This window comes from Beta vulgaris, chromosome 5 (genome assembly GCF_026745355.1).
Source record: "Beta vulgaris subsp. vulgaris cultivar EL10 chromosome 5, EL10.2, whole genome shotgun sequence".
In the NCBI taxonomy this organism is placed as follows: Eukaryota; Viridiplantae; Streptophyta; class Magnoliopsida; order Caryophyllales; family Amaranthaceae; genus Beta; species Beta vulgaris.
In genome coordinates, this window is record NC_079206.1 from 43,296,039 (window position 1) to 43,302,138 (window position 6,100).

Here is a 6,100-nt window from a genome sequence, read left to right on the forward strand (position 1 = left end):
ACCACCAAATTACCCAACTTTTGATCTGAATGACCCACTGCCAGAATCAGAACCAGAACAGTTCATGTCAAGTTAAAAAAACAGGGTTCATGTATAGTTAGGTTCATCAATGTATGTGAAGGTATGGTGAAAAAAACAGTTCATGTTAAGGTATGGTAAACAAAACAGTTCATGTTAAGTTAAAAAAAACAGGGTATCATTGTATCAAACAAATGATTGAGAAAAAAAGAAAATCGAATTAAACATTGTTGCAAGAAAAATTCAATCAGATTTCATTTTTTTCTCAATCATATTTAAGACAAAATGATAATGAAGGCCAATTTTTTAAAAACACATGTTAGGCATGATTAAAGTTCCTCTCAGGGAGTCCCACTCATCCATAATACTCAACACATGCTATTAAAACAGAGGAAAAGTTGAAAAGAAGAGCACAAAAAATTGGTGGCAATATGAGTATACTGGTCTTAAAAGGCATAATGTCCAAAGTATAAAATCATCAGACCTCATTCATCATTGAGGAACATAATGCACCTCTCATGTAAACTTTCTATATGTCATTAAAACTCTATTGGACAGCCAAACAAAAATCAAAATATAACACATATGCCTCATCAATTATTTATACTACTATTCTAATCATTTTACCACTGATTAAATGCAAAATGGAGTAAGAATTTGGATGTAACATCCTATTTCATCATATAGGATCACACCAACACACACACAAATCGTAGAAAACATCAGCCCAAAACTATTAGCCCAACTAATACCCAACCAACCCATTTAATCCCCCAAGACCCCTATTTAATCCCCCAACTCCCTTTATAATCCTTCCCTCCAAACACAACATATAAACAGAACAAATGAAGGCCAAAAATTACATGTTTTAACAGATCAAGGCAAACACAATATATAAACAGAACAAATGAAGGCCAAAAATTACATGTTTTAACAGATCAAGGCAAACACAACATATAAACAGAAGAAATCAAGTAAAAATAACATGTTTAAACAGATGAAGGCAAACACAACATATAAACAGAACAAATCAAGTAAAAATAACATGTTTTAACAGATCAAGGCAAACACAACATATAAACAGAAGAAATCAAGTAAAAATAACATGTTTAAACAAATGAAGGCAAACACAACATATAAACAGATGAAATCAAGGCCAAAAATTACATGTTTTAACAGATCAAGGCAAACACAACATATAAACAGAACAAATCAAGGCCAAAAATTACATGTTTTAACAGATCAAGGCAAACACAACATATAAACAGAACAAATCAAGTAAAAATAACATGTTTTAACAGATTAAGGCAAACACAACATATAAACAGAACAAATCAAGAAATAACATGTTTTAACAAATCAAGGCTACCTAAACATATTTTCGAACAAATCAAGGCAAAATCAACATGCGTATGAACAAATCAAGGCAAAATAACATTTATATAAACAAATCAAGGCAAACCTAAACTTATTTTCGAACAAATCAAGGAAAAAATAAACAAATCAAGGCTAAGTTAACTTATTTTCGAACAAATCAAGGAAAAAATAAACAAATCAAGGCTACCTAAACATATTTTCGAACAAATCAAGGCAAAATCAACATGCGTATGAACAAATCAAGGCAAATAACATTTATATAAACAGATCAAGGCAACCTAAACTTATTTTCGAACAAATCAAGGAAAAAATGAACAAATCAACGCAAAAACAACATGCGTATAAACAAATCGAGGCAAAAACAAGTAAAAAACACAAAAACCTATACATGCAATCTAATCAAACGCAACCCCACAGGCAAAGCATGTTAAAAAAGCTTCCTAAAATTGTAAAAACAGAGATTTAAGTTAAGGAGTGGACCGATCTGAGCCAAAATTAGAAAGGGGACGCTGGGAAACCATTTCGAGATGGTTTTTATACCAACAGAGGTAAGATCGCCATGATTAATTTAAAGCCTTCTGGTAGTGGATCTTGCAAGTTTTCCGATTTTTTGCCCTCAACTACACCACCAAATTGAAGATCTGGTGGTTTTTTTGAAGGCGCGCCACAAGCCCAACAAAACGAACCAAAATCCAAGGGTTTTTTTGAAACCCTAGATTTTTTTGCCTCAGCATCGAACTCGTCCATCAAATCAAAGAGCCGTTTCTTTGAATTCGGAGTTAACTCATCCATCATATACCTAAAAAACACAAGAAACAGGGGACTCGCTTTTCTTAAATCACTCAAAAACCACAAAAACTAGGTTTATAATGATCGCAGAAAAGAGTAGATAATTAATCTACTGTTTTTTTCAACAAATTTGGAGTGTAAAACCCTAGATCTGAGGGTTTGAAGAAGAAGAAGAAGAGAGAGGAAAGTGAGCGTCAGAAGGAGAGAGAGAGTCAGAAGGAGAGAGAGGAAAGTGACGGTGTAAAATGAGATTAGGGTTTGGAGGGAAGGATTATAAAGGGAGTTGGGGGATTAAATGGGGGAGTTGGGATTTAATGGGGAGGTTGGGGGATTAAATGGGTTGTGGGGTATTGTTGGGCTAAATATTTTGGGCTGATGTTTTGAGGGATTTGGTTTATTATCATTTGTAGTAAGATTGGCAAATGTAGCAAATAAATTGAGACACCTCTAAATGGCAAAATGTAGCAAATAAAAAAAGACGGTGGGAGTATTAAATAAAACAAGGTTATTTGTAAATATATTTAAGTGGAAATTAATATTGAAGCGTAATAAATAATAAAATAAATTTTGAAATTTTGGGGTATTACACCACAGCTGCCGTCCCCAACCGTTCCTCCTCCCTCTTTTTGGCAACCGTCCCTTTCCTCTCCTTTTTCTTTGGTTATTTTCTTCCTCCTCAAGTTATATTAAATTAAGACGTTGAATATCCAAAGCATGGATTTTTTGGGTTTTATGAGTTGAAAAATTTTAGTAGTATATGATAGTTTATGAAATTGAGTATTCTTATGATTATAATTATGTTTATGTTTCAAAAGGGTTTTATTACATTGTAAGTTGCTGGAAATTTTACAAGGATGCTTATAATGGAGTTTTCATGATCAAAGTATGAGTTTTTAATGGTTTTTAAGGAGTATTAATAATTGACGTTTTACTGACGGGAAAGGTTTTTAGACCCTTTTAAAGAGGGTTCAAAGTATTTTAATATTGCTGAAAATTTTTAGAGTATTGATTTGTGGTTATGTTGATTATTGTTAAATGAAGAATTCTCTGTAGGCGACTTTTAAGCTTATGGAAGTGGTCTATCGTTTTGTCTACACAAGGTATGTACGTACTATGTATTGGTTGGATTAGTATCATGTCCTAAGGATAGGATTGATGTAATATCATGTCCTAAGGATGGGATTTATGTAGTATCATGTATAGGGAATTATTTTTAGTTCATATGTGATTTATATTCAATCGGACTTGCATGCAGTGGCGGATCCAGGAATTTTTTAATGGTGGTTCACCATTAATTACCGTTCACTAAATCAAAATAATTTTTAATAAAAAATACTCCAAACTAAATTTCAACCGAAAAGAAAATAAATATATAACCAATAATTATACAAAAATACAACCAAATAGTACTAGAAAAATATGTCAATTTGATGTTTCTCACCAAATGAAACATATGTCAATTTGTTATAACTCATAAGCCATAAACTATCATCAACAAAATCAACAATAAAGTGATAACACTCAATTTAAATATAATGTAATTTCAATAATCAAACACCTATAACACACAAATCAAAATACAACAACAAAATCAACATTTATAACAATTCTACATTACATAATCTGATATATAAACACCTATAACAACTGAAATTGCAATTTATTTTTCAATTCTCATGAAATTGATAAACCCTAATCTATAAAGTAAAACAAGAAATCAAGCAAATTGAGTAGATTAAGATGTACCTAGAGTAAAATAAGAAATCCGGCCACCGTCGTCCACCAAGGAATCCGATTTCCGACCACTTCAAGCCACGAATTCCGACCACTTGAAGCCACGAATCGCCCAAACGCCCACCAATGAAGCCACGAATCTCCCACGACCCACGAAGGACGAAGCCACCAGCCCACCAGCAGTGACGAAGCCACCACGAATCGACCACGAAGGCGCCGCCGCTGAGGTCGCCGGACGAAGCCAGTCAAGCCACCAACGAGAACGTTTGAGGTTTTATGAGAGAGAAAGAAGTCTGCGAACTGCGATTGTGAATTTGTGAGTGAGAGAAAAGAAGTTTGTGACGCGTGATTTTTTTAATTTATTGCTGGTGCACGTGCACCAGCGTGGTATGAGGTAAATCCGCCACTGCTTGCATGTTTTCTGCCATTGTGTGAAGCATGTTTATGATGATGATATTATGTTTGTATGGATGACTAATGCAAGGATATGGAATGTGGGAAATTTACTTATTAATTCACACGAGGGATTAATATTTATGTTGGTATTGGATCATGATTGAATCATGTTGTTCCCTTTGGATTATTTAATTACATTATTAGGACTGATGGTCTTATTTGGTAAGTTGGTTATTCACTTATGAAAGGTTGGCTGGTTGTTGACTTCGTTCTATAAATAAATAAAAGTTATGGATTTAATATTGGGTTGTTAAGTTGATGATCACATTATCTAATCCTCAGATAAAAAATGGAAGTTTATATATATTTGATGATTATATTATTTGTCCTACTTAAGAGCCATAACAAGTAATGACATTATTAATCACGTAAAGTGGAAAGTAAATAGCAATAGCTTTAGATTTATGCACGTCTAAAGTGTTGGACTAGTATGAGTTGGAGCACATGGTGGATTGATCTCCGTGTCCTATTTTTATTTAAAAGGTTCCTCGATATCGTAGGTCAGGAGAATACGAAGTCGCGCCCATACTTCGTCTTCTAGATTGAAGACTGATTTTGGTTCAGACAACTCGTTCCGTTGATTATTCCATCTATATTAAATTAACTTGTTGGTTATGGAGTTTAATAAAAGTATTTTGCTATTTTATTATATTATTATTTATCCATGCTTAATGTTTATCAGTAACATGTTATGTTTCATATTTATTTACTATGTAGTACTCAACTTTGCTAATACATGTTTTGTGTGTATATGTTGATTACGATTATGCCTTATTAATCCTGTGATGACCCAATTGGTGAACAATCTCTCTGAAATAGAGCATCGTCGTTTACAATTTGAAGATGATGCATCATGGATTCGAAAATTTGAAGAGCTTGTGTCAACTTTACATTTTATAGTTGATTTTATACTTTGCTAGTTGAATTCTATATTTGAGGTTGACTTTTAACTTTATGTTGGTTTGACTTTTGGAGTTGACTTTTGCTTGACTAAGTTTATTTTCAAAGTTATTTATTATGATTTTTTCAGCTGCAAAATTCTGAATAAGCCGATATGTTATCACACGAACAATAATACTTTGCTAATTCTCTAAATTTTATATTAAAAAGGTATTTTGAAAAATAGAAAATTATCGAGGTGTTAAAATTTACTTAGGTCTTTCATTAGTAAAAATAAACATGTGCTATCGGGGTTATGAAAGCAATAAAAAGACAATCAAACATTCATGAACATACATATACGAAATCTGAACAAGATGCTAGCATATACAAAGCATAAATCTTTTAAATATCTACATCATGAAAAAGAAATTGTTAGTAAATATAATATAATAAAAAGAAATTAAAATATTAAGGACGTTCATGAGTATACTAGAATTCTCTTGGTCTTAGGAATAACTATTTTCGAAAGAGCAATTCTTGAAACTTGAAAGAGAATTAATGGAGTTTGTGTAGCATTTGAGCGTTTAGGAGTTGAGTATTTAGAAAGGAAATATGGTGAAAATAATGTGAAAAATCCTACCTAAAATGAATGAGTTATTTCCAGGCAACCCATAAATTAGAATTTCAAAAAAAGCTTCATGAGGTCAACGAAAGACATTTGCTCCGTGCACAGAGCATGGACAGAGCGTGGTGCGCTGGTAGCTCGCGTCAACATTGGAGACTTTGTAATAACTCAAGTGATAATCTTACCATTCCTCTTCACACAAAACATTATGCATGTAAT